Here is a 21,189-nt window from a genome sequence, read left to right as displayed (position 1 = left end):
TACCTGAAACTAATATAACTTTTATAGCAAACCACAAGAGTTCAAAAGATGTGTGTCATCCAATTTCACAGATTTCCTTTTTTCATTTCTGGAACATCTGCGGAACATTGTCTGCTGCTTTGTTCTGCTCCTGTTGGTTTGAACTGAAGGTAATCTCCCTCAGTATAGCTGACCTCGCGTTCCTCGCCGCCTCGCACACTGAAGATAAGAAGCTTTCATAATACCAGGTAACATAAGGAGAAATAGGTCATGATAAGGATATGAACTGCCGCTAGCTGTGCGCACGCGCGTCTGTCTGCTCGTATCTTCAGTCGTCTCCACAGATAAATGTCGCCTATCTCTGCTCCGTTTAGTTCTACCGGGCCTTCTCTCAGTCTAGGATCCACCATCCGCCACCTCGGGGGAAATAAGGATCCATCTCTCAGGTTCCCAACGGGTCCAACATATGGGAGCTGTTTCTCATCCATCTGAGATGGATTCATCCCAAACTCATCTCTTGACAGATTAATTTGGTCGACTTTCCAAGGCAGGTGAAGAATGTTGCAGGTATGATTGACGTAAATGCTTTGCCTTGTGTGTCTAAGGCTGTATTCCAGAACCCTGACAACAACATGAATGTTTTTTGGAACCCCAAACCTCAAAACTGTGGAGCTAACCACTAGACTAGACTAGACCAATGGGTATGAAGAGTTCCTCAATGACGAGGATAAATACTGAAATGGAGAATTAAGGAAATTGTTGAAGGCTGTTGAGTCAAATATGGCTAACATGGCATTAAGTTAGCATATATTCATTTTTTTTTAAAGGTAAATTATATGTCCAAAAAAATATCCATGATGTGTATTTATGTAACATGACTTGCCATCACATCATTTGGAATCACTTAGTTGATAAATAATATTTAGTGTGATATTTGTAGTCGTGCTCAAGTCAAAACATATCCTGCACAGTTAATGAAAGTTTTACAGTTTGACGCTGAAAAATATTTCCATTTCCATTCAGGAAAACTTCTCCATAGGAGGGATTAAAAAAAATGACATTTGACCAACAGTCTTATTGTATAACAACAAAATGATATGAATAAATATTATTGGAATGGATTATTTACGATAGCATGAGGTGCCACCTTAGTACTTTCTATGATATTAATGTGACAGCATTTTTTATTCATTACAATCAACTGTGTAAAAGTGTTTATCATCATTAAAAAAATCATGATTGAACATTTATATTTTAAAATATTAAATAATTATCAGCTCGTGAATGTCACATGACCAAACTCAGAAAACAGGCGAGCCGTAATTGGTCGTTACCTCAAACCTGTGGCACTATGTCATTTGCAGTCGACAGCAAGTGACAAAATGGCCGCCTCCTCAGCTAGATTAAAAACGGATGTATTTTGCAGCTTTATTTGTATTCTACAAATCAGAAAACTGTTTGTGTGGGCAACACATTATGGTAAAGAAATGTTTTGGATTAACTTCTCCTTTAAATAGTATTGTGTAATATTATCACTCAAGTTGTTAATTTAGTTCACACAACAATTGAAGATATCTTAATATATTTCTAATAGAACTTTACAAAATTATGCAGAAAAAGGATTTAATCATATTGAAAATACGTAACCATTCATGTAGGATAAGGGTTGGTCCAGTCTGGAATGCTTGAAAGCCTTTGACTCACTGTTGATCTGCTTCTCAGACAGATGACAACAACATCTCCTCGGTATACGTTAATTTGCTAGAATAGGCCTGCCTTCCCTTCGTGCATGCGGTCCTATTGTCCGCATATCTCTTTACCCGAGTGTCACTGATGCGCTCCGCTCCACTCGTCTCTTGGTGAGCACGATATTCCTTCTCATTTCCCACAATGGCCTGCCTGTCCTCCCGAGGGGCTGTCAGCTTCTCGCACTGCGTCGCCATCTCTAACTTCACAGTCTTATAGCCCTCTGTGTCATCTACCTCTGCCATCCTCTGCTCGCTTCATCTATCTGTCACTTAGCCACCAAATCTCGCAGACATATAAAGACATTGGATGCTCCAAAGCATGCAAACACACAAGAAACGAGGATACGTTTTGGGAATAAACCCTCTCGGGATAGTCACTCAAACTGTTGCTTGGCTTTTTGTACAAAGTCACAGTCCTTTTACTGCATTCCATTTGGCTTCTGAAAATTTTGAATTTTCAACTCTTAAAAATTCCTTCCAATGAGTTTGAGTTGTCATTCGCATCTAAGCGGGCATGTTTTCGTCATACCAGAACTAGAACTACCTCCTGTTTTCGTGTCTTTGAATCATGGGAAATGTAGTCGTGCTATCTAATACTGCAGTCGCCAGTCAGACTATCGTGAGGCAAACGGAACAGCCAACTTCCAATAGCTGTCAAAACCGAATTAAAAAAAAAAAAGTTGGATAATGGTGAGTGGATTGCTTGTTTAGCGCTGTCGAACTGTCAACCAAGTTAGCATTTAGCTAAATTAGCCCCTCCCTGTTGACAAAGCGTGACTAGCGATCAAATTTGATGTGATTCTATTCTATTATATATTTATTGTTGTATATTGGATTTTCAGCAAAAATATAGCATCCTGGTTTTTAATTTTGAAAATCTGGTCACCCTTCTGTGTGGAAGTAAAATTTGAAACCTTCAGCTACAAGACCAATTTAATGTCACACTGCAACAGTTTAAGAAGGGATTTTTGCAGACACTTGGCATTAATCATCCAAGGGATGGGAAGGAAAAATAAGGCCAAGGAAGAAAACACACAAGGATGCAGTGACGCAATTTGATGGATGACAAAATGATAACGGCAAAGGGAACAAATTGCACTGTGTCCGCAACCGTGTCAAAAAACAAAACAAAAACAAAAACACCCAAAGGGACGAGACTGCAATGTTGATGCGGCCTCGCGGCTCAGCTTGCCTCCCAAGTTATGCTGCTCTCAGACTAATTAGTCACCAGACTTGTTTGCAGGCAAAAAACAAACAAAACAAATGTACTTGTACTGATGATTTTGTAGCCTAGCATAGACAACAACTGACGTGTGATGGCATTCGCAAAACTAAAGTAACATCAAATGGTTTTTAAGGCACAACCTAAATATTTGTTTCGCTAAGTTGTATTCATTTCTTCTCAGCAGTGTATTCTCTTCATTTAGTAGCAATTCTCATTGTGGCACTCAAAGAGGTTCAGATACCCAAAATAGAAGATTAGTCTATATTTCTTTTCTCACCTTCATTGGATATGTTTCAAATAAGGCCAAAATTGAATCATTTAAATTAATTAATGAATGTAACTACATTTTAATTAATTCATATAATTAATTAAATTATATAATTAAATAATTTGAATTAATTAATTAATTACCTTTTGACATTTGAAATATATTCAATGAAGGTGAATATTGAAATATAAACTAATCTATTTTATTTTCTAATCTATTTTAAGAAATTAATTAATATAAATGTAATTTTAATTAATTCATTAACATGTTTCCAAAGCTTTTTTAAATTAAATAGCATTTGGTCTTCTCTTTAAACCTGATTGAACAGGAAATACTCACATTCAGCTATTTTAATGTAGCCTTGACAGCAAGCTGAATTCTCGTGGTATTTGTTCACAAATGCTACGAGGATCCATCTTGTACTGCTCCCGCTGATACGGTACTAACCGACCTTTTTTTTTAAGGCGGGACATGAAGCTGTGACGAAACCAGGAAGCGCCGACGCTGGGTGAAACAAACAAATCTACGCTGTAATTAATTCTGTTCCCGCAGAATTACTCACCGTGTCTTTGTTGAATGTTGACCAGCGAGAGGCGCCTCATGCATTTTTATCTGGTAAAGATATTCATGCTTTTTTCTTTTTTCCTAAGGCGAGACCGAAGAAGAAATTGTCATCCGTTGCCATGATTGGTCAAAACAAACATGTAAAGATGCCGCATCATCCAATCAGCTCGAAGTATTGTACAGCAAGTCCCTCCTTTCCCAAATGGATCTGCTGAGTGAAGTTCCAGATTGGTAATGTAAAGAATTTTCTTGAGTATCAAATTAACCATAGAACTAAAATGAAACCTACTCAATTATTTTTCTGTGTTTGACTCTTCACATGCAGGGGAAGGGACAGCGGGGGTAGGCACTGCCTCACTTGCCTACCCTGCTGGCACTGTTCTTCCAGCACGTGGTTGTTCAATCCAAAATGCAAACACAAAAAAACTATTTCCAAATTTGACAACTAAAAGTGTGCCCCTTTCAGGTCATTTCAATTGAAGTGACAAACGGAAAGAAGTTCACACCAAGGGCTCGAACGGCTTTAAACTCATAAAGGTTTCATTTGAAAGCTATGCATTATCTTGTCTTATTACCATCTACAGTGCAGTGAATGGCCCATCTTTTATGGCCCCTTTTAGCCTGCTAGAACATCAGTAACCTTGTCAGCTCTGTCGCAAAGACTGATCTTTTTTGTACTTTAACTTCTTCATTTCCCCCCCTTCCATTATCTTTTCCACCTACACATACAGCACAGGCACATAGTTGCCAGTGTGGTGCACTACAAATTATTCATGATATAATTAGCAAGAAGGCAAATCATATTAGTCTGTCTTAACTTGGACCTCATGAACCTTTTAAGCACTTCAGGAAATAATGGGACCAAATAATAGCCCTGACCCAGTTTTAGTCTTGAATGGCCCAGATGGTCTCATCCCCCAGTTAATGGCATGGAAACGTTCGCACAAACTACACCGGATCCAGCCAAATGTGTGCACAAAGTGTGTAAAATCATACTTATTTTGTCATTGTAATTGTATGTTTGAGGTCGTTGATTATAAACGTTTGACCAGGGGACAAGACCTGAACCTCGTTCCTCTTACGTTTGACGTTTTGTTGATCAATCCATCAATCCACCAAATCTCAGCGGACTTTGTGATTACAAAGCAGCCACTTCCTCCTCAGCCCCATGAAAATAATATTCAAACTTGTTGCAACCATGTCAAGCTTAATATTTCTTTACTGTAAAAGGCACTTACTTTTGTTCATTCGAGTTCTTCTGACTCAACCTGAACCAAGAGAATTCATGCATCTGGCCCTTGAACTTGATCTGCACCACAATTTAATCTGACAATATGTCAGAAAAAATTGAATGAAAAATTCCGCGCACCTGCTTTGGCCATTCTGTTTTACAGTTTGAGTCAAGCCAGTGGGATCAAACTCAGACTGCTTCTCCCTACGTCAGTGCCTTAATGGTAAATCTGCTTTCAACGGAGCCAATGACATGAACTACGGCTGAACTTCACATTTTGTTAAGGAAAACATGATACTTTTCTCCGAATGAAGCTCTCTTTATTATTAAAACCGAAAGCCCTGAGTAGGAAAATCAAATGATTCCACACTTGTTCGAGTAACACTGGCTCTGCAGCATCTAAATGCAAATGAATGAATATGATGTGTCAACATCCATTCATGGCTTAATGGAAGTGTAAATAAATAAATAAATAAATAAAAATCGGGCCGATGCAAATGTTTGCTTCGTATTACTTGAGTTCACTTGACAGCGGAGTATTTACTTATGCTCTCATCCGGAAAAGAGCAGCATGTTACATTAATGACATTGTTTCCTTTCAATTTCATTCTGCCCAAAAAAAAATAATAATACAACGCTACAGTCTTACATGTGTATATAAACTAAGGATAAAAAAACACAACACACATTATTTGTATGACAGGTTCATGAATCTGGACGCAGAAGCTACCAAATGAAAAATTACTTTCTTCTCTCAAAAAGGAGTTTATATTAATATTAATTAGTCATTATTTTGAACTAAAAATGGCAGAAAACGAGATTTTTGTGAAAAGATACATTTTATGGCAATATTGACGTTTATGCTAGTAATTTTTTGCCTTTGTGATGCCTCAAGCATCTGAATAGTCCTTTTCTTCTTTCAAATACCACCAACAATAAAAATGCTTTTGATGACAAAATAATGAATTTTCAAAACAATTGCCAGTGTAAGAGAATTTTGCCAACTATTTTCACACTATTTAGTTAGTACTAGTATTTAGTCAATATATATTGCTTATTTATTTATTTTTTTAAATCACCTCTACCATGTTGTTGTCTTTTTGACACACTTTGTAGTAGATTAAGCATGACAAACACTTTGATCCATCACAGCATGCATAAAAACGTATTTATAAGGGCCTCCATGTTTTTTTTTAATGAGTCAGCATTGCTGTGATAACAGTTATTTCATCCAAAACAGATACAATGTTTCCATTTGCTGGCCATAGATAGTGGTTTTTGTTTTGTTTTTTTAGCTCAGTGATGAAATCCGAGCTGTCGAAGACTTTTTCATAGTTGACGGTAATTGCTGTCATTGGCGCTTCTCGTTAGGGTTGTCATTGATGCCATTCTTGTAAAGAGTTAAATCCTACAACATTGGCACAGTGGTGAATCTTATCGGTCAATGATGCTAACAGCAGTGTTTTTCAGGCTTGCAACTCTGGATCGAGCGGACTACGTATGTACTAGACACTGTCCTCTGCAAGATTTGCTCTTGCCAATGGAAACGCATCATTCTTTTTATTTGGATCTTGGACTGTAGTGAGATGACTAATGGCTGGTGAGAATAGAGGAATTTAAAAAGCATAAAGTTTCAGTACAGTCAGGAAATGAAGGCATCAATGTTTGGTGCAGTCTTCATTCTTCGAAGAACTCTGTCCTTCTTTCTCCAAACTGCCATTTCCAATCATGTCTGGTCTCCATTAAGACAAACTGTGCAACGCACATCCCGGCTGGTTCCTTTGTACAATGTCGGCGACCATTCTTTCACATCTGGTGAACAAATCAAATTGAGAGGGATTGCTCCTGCAGGAGAAATGAATGATCATTTTTATACGCTGTTCTAACATCCTGAAAGGTGCGCTATCAAAGTGTCCTCTTTTTTTTTTTTTTTTTTTTTACGAAACCATATTTAATAGTTCGCCATTCTTTCCCACTTCTTCCTGAACCTCTAAACATTCCCCTTAGGCCAGCTGTGATTTTTTTTTTTTTTTTTTTATAGGCTTTTTGGACACATAGATGTACTTCTAAAAAATAAAAAAATAAAATAAAAAAAAATGCCATAAAACTTCAGCATATCAACTTCCATTGTTTACCTTAAGCCCGTGGTTGCCTCATCTATCTCGCTGTCAGCATTTGACTGCAAGATTGAGAAGGTGAAACGCGTTGCTACTCTGTACCTCGGAGTTTGTTCCACAACATTACATACATGTCTGCGAGATCGCCAGGAATGGATCCAAATGGGCTTATGTTACATCCATCTTCCTTACGATGCAAAGAATGCGTTCTCTTAAGTTTCTAAATGCAATTTCATCAACAAAGCAAAGCATTTTACCTTTCAGTTAGTCTTAATGGTGTTGGTGTCTGTTCCCATGTAATTCTAATTTATGCCATTTTCTTTTGCTAGCCACCCTGATCGCTCTGGGAATTGAGACGCACCTCAAGAACAAATGGGCTATGAAATGCACACCAGCTGGTGTTGTGGTGGCGAAGCGCTCGGCTATGTTCGGCTCAATCCTTTCTTACATGGTTGCTTGACGGCCAATTCTTCTGAAATGTTTTTTTTTTTTTTTTTTTTTTAATGGAACATGTCTGGATCTTTTGATGACCCACCCGTGGTTCAATCTCACACAGATGGTGCAGCTCGATGACAAGAAGAGAGCGCAATGTGGACTTAATCAGAAGAAATGAAAAAGATGAAGCGGTGGATGAGGAACACAATACGGGTGGCAGAGAGAGGATAAAGCATATGGTCGACACATTTAGTCAACCATGCGGACTTGTGGGAGAATGAAAAAACGAAATGCTACCTAAACAACAGCTAACTGAGTAAGTTGAGCTTCCCCTTCATCCATTTTGTCCTACCTATTACACACAATGTACATAAATGACACTTCATTTTCACTTACTAAAAGGGATACTTCACTTATTTCGTTTTAAAACAATAAAAAGTTAATATTTTGTCTATAATTAATACTTTCATTATTTTTCATGTCCTTTAAAAACACATTTTGCAACTTGCTGTCGACTGAAATTGACATCACAAGGGGTCAGGTAACCAATCACAGCTTACCTGTTTTTTAGGTTTGGTCATGTGACATTCACTAGCTGAGCTGTGATTGGTTACCTGAGCCCTTGTGATGTCATTTTCAGTCGACAGCAAGTTGCAAAATGTGTTTTTAAAGGTACCAATTGTACATAAAAAATAATGAAAATCTCACATTTTTTCTAGGCAAAATAATAATGTTTGACAACCAAAAATGGCTAAATAAGTAAAGTATCTCTTTAATGCACATACATTGTCAATCAGGTCCATTTGTGTTACGTTCCTCTTCATCTGGCAATCAGTATGGGTCTTCAACATAGGTGGCCAAAACATGCCTATTTAAAATTAAGCTGCATTAATAAAATAACCACCAGAGGGTGCTGGAACTCCACAAATGGAAAACAACCTGGCCTTTTTAACTGATGTGCTTCTACAAAATGGGCTTTTTGAATACCAAATGTTGACAAACAGGTTTCGTCCAGTTTTACTGTAAAATATGTCAATCTTCAGTCATGCTGAGATGATCACTCGGTATACATGCCAAGAACGAATGTGCGTCATAGTTGACCCTCCACAAACCTTGCTCTTAGCCCGTGCTCGATTGTGGCCATGAATCACCTCATCGTTGTTTATTAATGACAGACCACTGTTGACACCTGCTGATTTCCGCCTATTTATACCCTTACGAAGGCCGTTCCTTCAGCATAAGCCAGCTGCAGCGTTCACGTCGGCTCACCCGCCTTTCTTTGCTCGTACATCTTTTATGACTTACCGAAGTGAAGATATTCTTTATTTGAACAAGCCTTACCTCTGTAGTGACTGTATCCAAAATAAAGTAAAACAGTCTCAACCACCCCTTTCTCTCTTCCCAGACGTCTGAGATGTGAACATCCTCCCTCCCGTCTCCCTGTTCAAATGTGTGCTTTGATATGGGCTCAGAGCTCAGGGGAGTCCCCTCAGGTAAGCAGATCCGCCGCTTCAGATTGCAGCAAAGGGCTTTTGCGAGAGAGACGCATGTGTCACTGAAGACAGCCAAGAATGACCCAAAGGTAGGGCAAGCAGGCAGCAGAACAAAGAAACCATCATATCTCAGGATTGTGTTATGATTGTGTGACAATCCCATAAAGATTCTTACACACTGTTGAATCATTAGGTTTTTTTTTCCTTCGAGGAAATCAGCTAGCCTGGTGATCTATTTGGGATGAAGCGCATGATAGGCAATAAAAGATATGGATTGACATATTGTTTTATAGGGATATTAATATTTTTGCCGGGTCAAGTTTTGACTATAGTTATAATAAAACTTTGCTAGTGGGGAAAAAAATAATAAAAAATCAATGAACAACATCATCTTTGCTTGTAATTGAGCTGGCTAAGCCAAGAGCACGCCTCAATAAATTGCCAAAGAAATGTCTACTGAAAATAAATGTGAATGCAGACAATTTCTGGGTAAACACAGCAGAATTGCAATGTGTGAAAGAGCTGATGACACCAATATACAGTGTAAATAAAACTACCGGAGCACGACAAAAAACAAATGTATAATGTTAACATTTGTCTTATTTAATCTAATTTATGCCCCTTTCGTTCTGCATTCCAATCATCGTTTACAGATGATGGCATTTCTAAAAAAAAAAAAAAATTAATGAAGCACCATTAATGCAAACCTTTCCATTATTTGATTTGCAGTCTTGTGTTACCGGCTTGTGGAACTGAAGATTCAATAAGTGGGCCTATACACATTAAATGGGGTCAGTTTGGCAGACCATGTTTGCACTCCCACTGTGTATTTCAACAGAGATCAATAGGACTCATTCTATTCCATTGACTTTCACTCACATTTCACAGAGTTCCCTTGTTCCCCAGTCTGCAACCGGCGACTTTATGGGCTTGTCTTAAAAGGTGGCCTGGCTTCAGCAGTTAATGCATTATGGGCACACTTTAGAAAATATTTTATACTGTAAAAATAAATAAATAAATAAATAATAATATTTACTCTAAAACATAGTTAAAACATTTTTAAGTAAATTTTACATTTTACCAGTTTATTAAAAAAAAAAGAAGAAAAAAGTTACTCAAGCATTGCGAAAGGAACTCATGACTTTCAGCTTGAGAGACAGCCACTCTACCACCTGAGCCATGCCACTCTTGCTGTTTGCTTGCCACTAATACTGCATTGCTGGTGTGTCCAAAGTGACACTAAGAATGGAGGTACAAGAATTCCGCCTGACGCCATCAATATACTAACACACAGCTGGAGTGGCATGGCTCAGGTGGTAGAGTGGCTGCCTCCCAACGAGAGGGTTGTGGGTTTATTCCTTAAACATTGAATAGATTTTTTTTTTCTAAATAAATGTATATAATGTACTCAAAATTCTCTTTTTGAAATGTACTTAACATTTATGTGTAGCGTTATAGTAATCCAGAACTGCCCCCAAAACTGTTACGAAAATGGCCTCGTCTAGCCACGCCCACAAACCTTTTTCTAGTGCCCTGAACAGCAAGTGAGCTTGTATTAGAAAGAAAGAATAACTGTGATATATCTCACCCCGCACTAATGCAAATCGGCACTGATCAATTACATTTTTTCCTATCCAAAATCATTATTACATCTGTCCTCGTACAGATATAGAGACTTTAGAGGTGAACATGATTTGAATATCAATCTGACAGATTTCTGACTAAATCCACACTTAGTTTCTGCCTCAGTGTGTCTGTCCTACACAATATGACATTTAATACGATCAATATGTGCTCACTCATTAATAACGAATACATTTGGATAACAACTGGAGACAAATTGAAATTTAATAACAAGGCCCATAAGTACATACAGCAAAACAGTGTAAGACTGTCTCACCATTGACCAACAGTTGTAACACATCATTATACTTGTATTATAATGTTGCTAACTTAGACAACATCAAATAAACTCTGCTTAATCAAATTCCAAGTCTGAATCTCATTTAATGTAATATAAAATCCGACATGCTACATTTGCAATTACTGGTAATCATGTTAAACTACAATTAGATCATAATGAATGCCACCGATGTGTACCTAGGTGGCTTAATTTTACAACAGAGACCAGAGCTAGATGAATGCGGTCTCATATAGGCCAGTGAAAAAAAATAATACAATATAAATCATAGAGAAGGTCAGGTTTTTGTGGTGTCTATTTAAAATGTATTCTGTCGATGCCTTTGTTGTTTCTATGGAGCTTGACCCCCCCCCCCCATTAACTGCCATCCTATTGTGTGCTTTGCGATGAGAGGAAACTACTAGCAACGTTTTAAAAACTATTTTTACTTAAAGAGCCTTACGATATTTGATACATATGTTTGAGGATCACTTAGACTGAGAACGATCTAACGCAATTGTGACTTGATCATAATGATTTGGCTCATTACGACCACTATAGCATGCAGTTAGCTAGCTAGCCATGCCTACAACCAGCTAAGGACATCTTCTCTAGATGCCACAATTTACAGAACAGTTTGGTGGCATTATTTAAATTCACAAGTGTTTGCTTGAGTGTCTCTGTTGTGTGGTCCGACATTACACAAATCGAGGAGGCGATGCCAGCTCTGAGGAGCCTCTAGGATATCCTGTTATCTCAGAAGCTATAGCTAGCGGCTAACACCTCTCAAAAGGTGAAAAGAGAAGACGTTAACGTTGGCCTTGACATCAAAGATTATGTGGGAGTAATAAGATGAATGTCACAGGAGACAACATGGCAATTTGACGCATATTGACAAGCTGGTGTGTTTTTCACACACACTTGTATAAGTGGTTGTGCACATGATGGAGATTGAGCCATTAAAGGTGTTATCACCATTCTACTCTGGGGGGCAGTTGACACACTCGCGCAAAGACAAGGACATCTTCAACCTGCCTCTTAGCCATACATCATTATTAGGATGACAGTCGCAGTAGTCTCTAATAGCTTTTTTCCCCCCCATAATCCCCCAAGTGACAGTATGTTTCCTCCCCGTTTCATGCTGCATGTATAACGAAAGATATTACTGATGATGTCAAGGAGATAACACGTGAGGCAAATACTAAGGAAAAGAAACTGTTATTTTGGCACAAGACATGTAGAAGGAGGATGTTGTTACATTCGAGGTGCTTGCTGGAAAATGGACCATCATGCAGATCCCTGTAGTATAAGTGTCAAAGCCCCTCTGGGTTTTCGTCCTGGCTGTAGTGTTGAGCTCTGAGCACTGAGTCAGTGCATTAGTGTCATGGCAGATGTGTCCTCCGGCCCATCTCCTGGCTTGCAGTGCGAACCCACAGAGATGCATTCAGCTGCAGCCAGCGGCACTTTGCGTGATGAGCCTGGGCAACGGCCTCAATACGGACTGATGGCAACATTACGGGAAAAAAGGAGGGGAAGAGATAACTTCCTGGAGATGCAGTTATATGCTGGCGTGTGCATGTTCTCCTATTGGCTTATTGCTGAATATTTGAGTAAAAACTGTGATTTTCATTGAATACAAAAAAACGAAACCAGCTGTTATTACCCTGACAAATTCATTAAATGGGCTAAATTTTACAATGACTATAAAATAAATGTTTCTAAACAATTGTTGCCTTACTGCAGTGATGGGAAAATGAAGCTTCATGAAGCACTTGTGCATGGTTTAAATTTAAAAGCCAGTGCGATGGAAAGTGTGCCATCTGCAGCTTTATTGTTCCATCGCTACCTTACTATACAATAGGCAAGGCAAAATTATGCACAAAAAAACAGAAGCCGACCTGTGTAAGTAGAAGATTATTTTCCCGACTATTCAATCAACAACAAATGTCTAAAGTCTGCTAATGAGATCTTGCGCTGAAGGTCAATTCTGTCAGACAGCCAGGAAGTCAGCAGTTGATTGCTCGCCGACCTGCTGCATCAGCGTCCGACTGATTATTTCCTGACGCTGTGCCGTGAGATGGCTGGTACAGGGTTTGACTGCTAATTAAAATGCAACAGGAGAACTTCAGCAGAGGACCCTTTTAGAATCGGTGACAAAGTCAAAATGTTTGCGTCATGTGCTGGAGGGTTGGATCCCATAGCGCAGACACAAATAAGGTTTTAACGATCTCATTGGTTGTGGCTATAGACATGCGGGTACTGACATGAATTATCTGATTGGCTGTTGACCCAGTAACTCAATTACAAATCGTCCTTGGCATCTCATAACATCACATAGCGTTAAAGATTCCTGACATCATATAGTCCAGACATCATATAGCCTAAAACTAGTTGAAACTGGATGATGGAGTACAATCATCAGTACAAAACGGACACTTGACCTCGAACTTAACAGGTCATGAAATCAACTCCAACTTAACCCAGGCGTGACCCCAGGCATGAGACAAGACCCAAACAGTACTCCTGCCTGACCCGAGTCATGACAATTTGTATTGTACTTTGTGTCTCTGTATGTGCTTTATGGCTTAAATTTTGTCGAATAAATTTTGTAATTGTTAAAAAAAAAAAAAAAAAAAGACAAAATTGGAGACGTGTTTTTCACATAGCAGCAACCATTTGGTGTCCCACAGGGTTCAATTCTGGGGCCTCTACTGTTTTCATTGCATCTATTGCCCTATCCTATTTTATTTTCAGTAAAGAAAGTTTCGATGAATGCGCATAGGAAAGTGGTGGGGACTACAGCATAAAGAAGCCTGGTCATTATGATCCTATTAGCTCATCTACTGTACTAGACATTAGCATGTGTAGATGCTGATGTTTATGACGATGGTTATCATTACGCATGCTGGAAACACACCCACAAAACGCCGGGAAACTCATTACACATCCTCCCCCTTGTGAGACAAATCAGAAAGTAGTACCGCTCGCAGCTACAGCGTCTCCACTGCCGCATACTGACATAATACCAAATACAGAAGGGAACCAGTCGAGAAGCTGTCGACTGGGATCCGCTTGCACGCTGGAGTCGATTAGCGGGGATGACCTCTTCACGTGTGCAATTACATTGTCCCTAAAAAGCCTTTAGTGAATGCAGGTCTGCTCTAATGGCTTCTTAACTGTGTCACTAAATGGGAAGTAAGACATTAATGGGAGAGCATAAATGTGTGCGTACACGCAAACGCACACACAAATACTGTGAATTTCTTCTCACAGGTTATCTGTTCCAAGACTGAAAAATAAATGTATGCAATTGCATGACATATTTACCGCAGTTTGAATCAAAACAAATTAGCAAAATCTGTTCAAAAGGCAGGTTGATTTGCAATTGTGTAGTTTCAGCACCCTATAGTGGTTAGTTTATTAGTGCAGTTTAATTTTGATTAGGCACATTTTGGCCATTATTTTATTTTTTTATTTTATTTTTTTTTCAATGTCCATGGGTTTTTATTCAGCATTTTGAACGTTTTCTATATCACCAACCTCTCCACAATATCGTGATATATTCAAGTTCATATTGTGATATCATATTGTGCTGTTTGTATATGGTTACATCCCTACTTTCAGATTCTCTTCAGGTTCCCATAATGTGTAACTTCTTTGCATGGAAAAGTTTGAAGATTTGAAGTACTAATTGCTTGAAAGCACCCCCCAGACTATCCCTCTCAATATCCACAATCTTCTTTTCACCTTCAGCGTTCTAATAACACTCTTTAAGTTGACATTCAGGTTGTTGTTTTTTTCCCCTTCCGCAGGCCACACGGCTGCTGTCTGGTTTCTAATTGTTATAATAATTGTGGTTGCCACTAATCTCGTCCAGAGCAGCGACCCTGGCTCGCAGTCAGAGGGATTTGCGATAATGAAATAATTGCCCAAATGCTTTTTTTTTTTTCCCCCTCTTTCCATCAGGCGCAGATCCCTGAACCCACAGACTAAGATGCATCAACATTCTTTCGGGCTCCATCAGCCACAGTGTCCAATTTAATTGAAATTTAGATTGTTGTTGACCTCGTGGGCGAGGCTTGCTGGAACGGCAGGAAGGAGGACGCATCCTCTTAGTGGGACGAATGCCAGCTGTCTGTCACTGCATATACGGTATGTGTGTGGACGAAGTGCACATCATCTATCTTCTTGAGCTTTATAGTCAGCGCCGCATTGTTCTAATGATTGAATGTGAGTACACACAAATAGGACATTCATTGTGTTTGTCTCGGCTGAGAACGCATCATTTATCACGGAGCAGGTCAAACAAGGCCACCGTGAGAGTAAAGTTTTCTCAGTGTATTTGTTCTATATGACAGCATAGTTCTTTTTAAGGGTCCTTGACAGACAAGTATTTTACCACACAGCACAATTAATTAATTAATTTATTAGAAAAACACATAACATATTTATTCTTCATTATTATTTACTATTATCTATTATTTGGGACATACGGCAAGCTATATCTATCATATATATATATATATATATATATATATATATATATATATATATATATATATATATATATATATATATATATATATATATGACTTAGGCAATTATTTTAAGAGGGTGCCGATTTCTTGGACAAAACTTTAAATTTTTTGGGTCATACCACATGATGTTTAAATATGACCCGTAACCACATACCAGTGGACGGGTAACTTTTTTTTTTTTTTTTAAACATAGTTGTGAGAGAGTACAAAGCTGACAGCTGCTCCAGTGTGTTCTTGAACTCATGCCTTCAAATGTATCACAAAATAATAGTCCCAAATTGGTTATTTCTTTTTTGGACGCGCCACATGATGATTCATAAAATAGGCATCGTCGGACAAACTTATCCATCAACGTGTAGTGTTGAACGTATATGGCTACAACATTCAGTGTAGCGGACCAAAAAACAAGGTTCACCACTCGAATAGATACGCCCCTGCCCTGAGTACCTGAATCAAATCTCATTAGCTTATGCAAGTGTAGTCAATATTATGCTCGCCGAGTGTTTATGTCTATTTAAGGAAAGCGTTTTAGCACAAGATGAATTTCACAGCATTGGATGTGGGTTTTCATTTTTAGGGCACGCTGCATCATTTAACAGGAGTGCTCCAAGAACATTAGCTGTGGGACCAAAATAGCTGTTGCTACCCATGTAGGGCAGGAGGAGGTTTTCTCAGGACCTTATGTAGCATAGAAAAAAGGTGACAAATATCCATTAACGTATTATTTCTTTAAAACCTATTTTGGCTGTACTGCGAAACTTCCAAAATCAGAAACAAAAACCCTGTGGGACATAATAAATACAACATATTAACTTTCAAACCAAATGTTCAACAGTATATGATCACAAGAGGTTAATTAAGGTCATAACCATGTGAAGACATACAAATTTGAAAATTCTTGCATTATTCCCTTTGGGTGATTATTAACAGACTAGTACATGGTACACTACATTCTCTTTTGGGAACGTGGCTTTCCAAAAAGAACAACCCGAAGTTCTCATAAGATGAGAAAGTTGCCTCAAGGACATGAAGATAATCCTGGTATCTGTAAGGATATGAAAGTACTTTCAGTCTGCTTATGAGGTATCTGGCTTTAAAACGCGTGTTTTTTTGTTTTGTTTGCCTTTTAGATTTGTCTTTCTTTTTTGGAAAAACGTGTGATTTTAGCTTACATTTCTTCTACTACTGTTACTTCAATGTAGAGTTAAATATCAGTCTGACACCTTATTGCCACCTAGTGGCAGGAAGCTGAATTGTAACCGTGTCTTTTTGGCGACAGCAACCGCTAATTAGTATTTATGTAATTGGTAAAATACGCTGCTCCATAATCCACGGGTGCGTAATTGAAATTTAACCCAACTTGTGCACAGAACACACAGAGACACACCCATACAAAATCAATCTGGATAAAGCATGCAGTTTAGAAGTGTTGAATAATCATCCTTATGCGCCACTTCTGGGCCACAGTGACCAAAATCAAATACTATAGCAGAGTGTCTGAATTATTAAGGCTATGGCGGAAATGGGAGCATGGAAGTGAACATGCTGTCCAGGGATGATGCAAATTAGATTGAACAATTGAATTTAGTGCTGCATTCGAGGATAGTCGGAAGTCGGAAATATCCGAGTTCAAACCAGGAAGTGCGTCCGGGAACACCCCCTTGAACTCGGAAATTCCACTGGCAAAGTCATTCCACCGGCGGACTACAATGTGACGTCACTCTGAGTGTCAATACACAATTTACTCGAGTATAAAACTAGACAGCTTTCTTCATTCATAAATATTCGCCATAACTTCATGTAATGCAATGTATGTGACAGTATTGCCGCTATATTCCTGCATGAAATTATATGGTAAACAACTTAACTGTATGGAATGCTTATGAAATAAGATTAAAACAAAAATAAAAAACAATTTATCACTATCCGCCATTTTGGTTGTTTACTTTCAACTCGAACGCTTTGAGGTCGGAACTGGGAAGTTTCAACTCGGATTTTTCCGACTTCCGACCATCCTCGAATGCAGCATTAGCTATTATTATGCAATACCTTTTAAGATCAGCCACATTAAAAATAGTATCGGGCAGCAGAAATAATATTTCCCAAAGCGTGTCTTCATAATACGATTTAATGAGAATTTGGCATTTCATATGGTGTTGACAGTTCAACCATAGGAGCAGTACAAAGTATTCGCAAAGACATAATTACAGTATCAGGTATGATTTAAAGACAATGGCGTCTTCCTGCTATGAGTTGTGTGCTTCCTATTCCAATATATTCAGTCTGCTAATTAAACTGACTGGGGAACAAAAGCCAACTCAGTAAGCCTTAATTGCTTTTGATGCAATACATAGATTTGTCAGCGATAAGACCTGTAGTAAGCGTCAGAATTAGTAAAAAAAACATTTAATTAGCCTCTTTTATATGGAGGTGAATCTGATGAAGCGGCAGGGAGAGTGAGGAACTTTTTTTTTTTTTTTTTTTTTTTTTTTTAAAGCTCAGAGTGAGCAACACAGGGGAACATTCACGAGAAGGAATGGCCTGCTTTAGATGGAGACACTTTCATTACTGCCACACAGAACAACGATACAATTAGAGAAAAGATGAAGAAAGGAGGATAGTACAAAGCCTGCGAACAAATAATGATGCAGTGATTCATCAAGAAATACATTTAGAAAAAAAAGATGAGGTGTTTCCTCGTGGTGAAATTTGGCAAAATATGGTCTGTTTATCAGACAAAGAACACCATGCCTACAGTGAAGCATGGTGGTGGCACCATCATGATTTGGGGCAGTCAATGTTGAGGGAATTATGAACAGTACCAAGTAGCAGTCAGTGTTGATTGTTTTTATTATTAATTTTTGGCTAATGAAAAGACTCTTGAATTGGTGACAGGTGTGTGTTGACTCATTTGACACGTTTGAATTTGACTGGTTCATTCTGAAATCTGAACCCAGCCAAATCCCAGTTATGAAGGTGTGCATATTTATGCAACCACATTATTTCACTTATTTATATTTCCCCTGTCTAGTAAAGGAAGACGTGTTGTTTTCGATTAAAAAAAAAAAAAGACAATGTGCAGTAAGGCTTTTTTTTTTTTATTTAAAAAAATAAAAAGACATATAGTAAGGCTTTTAATAGTTGTTTTTTTGTTTTGTTTTTTACCAAAATGACCATGTATAGAAAGCCTTCTTTTCGATTAAAAAAAAACAACAACCATGTATAGGAAGTGTAAGCCTTTTTTTTTTTTTTATTATGAAAAAAATAAAATGACCATGTTATAGTCAGGTTTTTTTTTTTTTTTAACTTAAGAAAAAAAATACCATGTATAGTAAGCCTTCTTTTCTATCAATAAAATAAAATGACCATGTATAGTAAGTCTTTTTTTTTTTTAATAAAAAAAAAATGACCATGTATAGTAAGGCTTTTTTTAAAAAAAAAAAAAAAAAAAATGACCATGTATAGTAAGGATTCTTTTCTATATGGAAAAAAAAAATAAATAAAAATAAAAATAAATGACCATGTATAGTAAGGCTTCTTTTCTATAAAAAAAAATAATAATAATAAAAATAACCATGTATAGTAAGGCATTTTTTAAATATTTCTTTTAAATGAACATGTATAGTAAGGCTTTTATTATGTTAAACAAAAATTACCATGTATAGTAAGGCTTTTTTTTAAATAAAAAAAATAGATCATGTATAGTAAGCCTTCTTTTTATTTTATTAAAAAAAAAGGCTTTTATTATGTTAAACAAAAATTACCATGTATAGTAAGGCTTTTTTTTTTTTATAAAAAAAAGAGCATGTATAGTAAGGCTTTTATTATGTTAAACAAAAATTACCATGTATAGAAAGGCTTTTTTAATCAAATTAAAAAAAAGACCATGTATAGTAAAGCTTCTTTTCTATAAAATAAAATGACCACGTATAGTAAGCCTTCTTTTCGATTAAACAAAAAAAAAAAAAATGACCGTGTATAGTAAGCCTTCTTTTCTATCAAAAAATAAAATGACCATCTATAGTCAGGCTTTTTTTTTTTTTTTAACTTAAAAAAAAAAAAAAATGACCATGTATAGTTCGGCTTTTTTTTTTGTAATTAAAAAAAATAGATCATGTATAGTAAGCCTTCTTTTCTATCAAAAAAATAAAATGACCGTGCATAGTAAGGCTTTTTTTTTAATTATGAAAAAAAAATGACCATGTATTGTAAGCCTTCTTTTCTATCAAAAAAATAAAATGACCATGCATAGTAAGGCTTTTTTTTTTAATTATGAAAAAAAAATGACCATGTATAGTAAGCCTTCTTTTCTATCAAAAAAATAAATAAAATGACCATGTATAGGAAGGCTTTTCTTTTGAATAAAAAAAAAAAAGTAAAAAATGACCAGGTAGAGTAATCCTTCTTTTCTATCAAAAAATAAATAAAATGACCATGTATAGTAAGGCTTTAAAAAAAAAAAAAAAGACCATGTATAGTAAGCCTTCTTTTCTATCAAAAATAAATAAATAAAATGACCATCTATAGTAAGGCTTTTTTTTTTTTTATTAAAAACAAATAAGTGTTTTTTTTTGTTTTGTTTTTTTGTTGTTGTTTTTTTAAATAAAATGCCTTACTATACATGGTCTTTTTTTGTGTGTGTGTGTGTGTTTTTTTTTTGTTTTTCTTTTAAATAAAACGCCTTACTATACTTGGTCATTTTTTTACAAAAATAAAATGCTTTACTATACATGGTCGGTTTTTTTTGTGTTTTTTTTTTTTTTTTAAATAAAATGCCTTACTATACATGGTCGTTTTTTTTTTTACAAAAATAAAACGCCTTACTATACATGGTCGTTTTTTTGTGTGTGTGTTTTTTTTATTTAATAAAACGCCTTACTATACATGGTTGTTGTTTTTTTAACAAAAATAAAATGCCTTACTATACACGGTCGTTTTTTTGTGTGTTGTTTTTTTAAATAAAACGCCTTACTATACATGGTCGTTTTTTTACAAAAATAAAACGCCTTACTATACATGGTCGTTTTTTAAAAAAAATAAAACGCCTTACTATACATGGTCGTTGTTTTTTTTACAAAAATAAAACATGGTCATTTGTTGTTGTTTTTTAAATAAAACGCCTGACAATACATGGTCGTTTTTTTTATAAAAATAAAACGCCTGACGATACATGGTCATTTTTTTTTTACAAAAATAAAACGCCTTACTATACATGGTCGTTTTTTAAAAAAAACAAAATGCCTTATTATACATGGTCGTTTTTTTTGTGTTTTTTTTTTTTAATAAAACGCCTTACTATACATGGTCGTTTTTTTTTACAAAAATAAAACGCCTTACTATACACGGTCGTTTTTTTGTGTGTTGTTTTTTTAAATAAAACGCCTTACTATACATGGTCGTTTTTTTACAAAAATAAAACGCCTTACTATACATGGTCGTTTTTAAAAAAAAATAAAACGCCTTACTATACATGGTCGTTGTTTTTTTTACAAAAATAAAACATGGTCATTTGTTGTTGTTTTTTAAATAAAACGCCTGACAATACATGGTCGTTTTTTTTATAAAAATAAAACGCCTGACGATACATGGTCATTTTTTTTTTACAAAAATAAAACGCCTGACTATACATGGTCGTTTTTTTAAAAAAACAAAATGCCTTATTATACATGGTCGTTTTTTTTTTGTGTTTTT

At 36.5% G+C, this 21,189-nt stretch overlaps 1 long non-coding RNA gene across 1 annotated transcript in view; it reads left to right on the top strand.

Moving 5' to 3' along the window:
- Positions 1-280: 280 nt before the first annotated feature.
- Positions 281-21,189, top strand: part of LOC144009636 (uncharacterized) — a 24,129-nt gene continuing 3,220 nt past the window's right edge. The window contains exons 1-3 of the long non-coding RNA XR_013280999.1: positions 281-546; positions 3,871-7,883; positions 8,973-15,112. This is a non-coding gene — a long non-coding RNA (uncharacterized LOC144009636). The remainder of the gene's footprint in view (positions 547-3,870; positions 7,884-8,972; positions 15,113-21,189) is intronic.

This window comes from Festucalex cinctus, chromosome 20 (assembly GCF_051991245.1).
Source record: "Festucalex cinctus isolate MCC-2025b chromosome 20, RoL_Fcin_1.0, whole genome shotgun sequence".
In the NCBI taxonomy this organism is placed as follows: domain Eukaryota; kingdom Metazoa; phylum Chordata; class Actinopteri; order Syngnathiformes; family Syngnathidae; genus Festucalex; species Festucalex cinctus.
The sequence above is the reverse complement of the archived record's forward strand: the minus strand, read 5'-3'. Positions and strand labels throughout refer to the sequence as shown.